Here is a 1,270-nt window from a genome sequence, read left to right on the forward strand (position 1 = left end):
CCCTCAAACAACAACAAAACAACAAAACAACAAAAAACAAAACAGCAACCCATAAACGTTTGAACAAGTAGGCCTATTCGAATAATGCGATTTATGACTCCACGCTTCGAAGCGTCGATGAAGTTTCGTTTCCCAAAATGGCACTGCGCTAATATTAATGTACGGGCCACTCGTTGAGTCAGGGTTGGGTTAGGAAGGCGCCGATCTCTTTTCTCCTGGTTTGGAGAGCGTTGAAAAGCCAGTGGTGCTTGCATTCGTCAATATGAGGTGGCTGGCATAATGGGCTTGTGCTGGGGTAAAGCAAATATAAGTGTTCGTGTTTGTGGGAGCACCAAGGAAGTGTTTGTTCCCTCAGTTGTTCCATTAGTAGAGGCCCCGATATAGTGAAGTTGGAGCTCTACGTGGTGGTATGGTATAGAGTGGATTAAAACACCTTTCTTTATAATGTGTCTTATGGCACCTTTCTATACAGTATTGATAAAAACACCATATATTTATACAGGAAGTAAGAGCTTGACTAACCAAACATCATTGTATGAGATTTTTTTTTAAAATGTAGGCCCATGGATCCAAACACCTTTTTATAGTAGCCTATGGATTAAAACACCTTTCTTTGTGGTAAGGATTGAAATACATTTTATTTATAATCTTTTTTTTTCCAGCATACATTTAAAACACCGTTCTTTATAGCTTGGATTAAAACACCTTTCTTTATAGCATGGGTCAAAACACATTTCCTTACAGTATAGGCTAAAACACATTTCCTTACAGTATAGATTAAAAAACACATTTCTTTATATCCCGGATTAGAACACTTTTCTTTATAGCAACGTTGTAGTTTTGGCTCCTCCCCCCCCCCCCCCCCCCTTCCTCTTCCTTTTTTTTTTCTTTCATAAATGTGGTCTAGACGGCATTAAAGGCTGTATGGAAGGACCGGTGCGTAGTTCTGTTATGGAGACGGCAGGGGTAAGATATCGGAACTCTTTGTAGAAAGATTGTTCTTCTAGCACAGTTCTATATGAAGCAACAGCACCGTGTTTAGGCCTATGAATTCTATGGAGTTTCGTCGCATCTTTTTTTGAGAGTAAGTGTTTATATTTTTTTCTGTCTTTTATTGAACCCTTTGAACGCACAAGGGCAAGGCATGCAGCGTTTCAACTTATTATTTTGATTATGAAAAGATTGAATAATTTTATGCGATTGACCCACACAATTCTATATTATGAACGTTCGTTCACTGATTGTGTTCTCAAATGGAGATTATATATAT

At 38.3% G+C, this 1,270-nt stretch overlaps 1 protein-coding gene across 1 annotated transcript in view; it reads left to right on the forward strand.

The window, feature by feature from the left end:
* Positions 1-144: 144 nt before the first annotated feature.
* The window catches only part of LOC101859488, a gene marked incomplete in the record, with an annotated part of 48,761 nt that continues 47,635 nt past the window's right edge, over positions 145-1,270 (forward strand). Inside the window, 2 exon segments of the mRNA XM_035970239.1 lie at positions 145-407; positions 908-1,084.

The sequence above is a fragment of the Aplysia californica genome, unplaced genomic scaffold, assembly GCF_000002075.1.
Source record: "Aplysia californica isolate F4 #8 unplaced genomic scaffold, AplCal3.0 scaffold00240, whole genome shotgun sequence".
NCBI lineage: Eukaryota > Metazoa > Mollusca > Gastropoda > Aplysiida > Aplysiidae > Aplysia > Aplysia californica.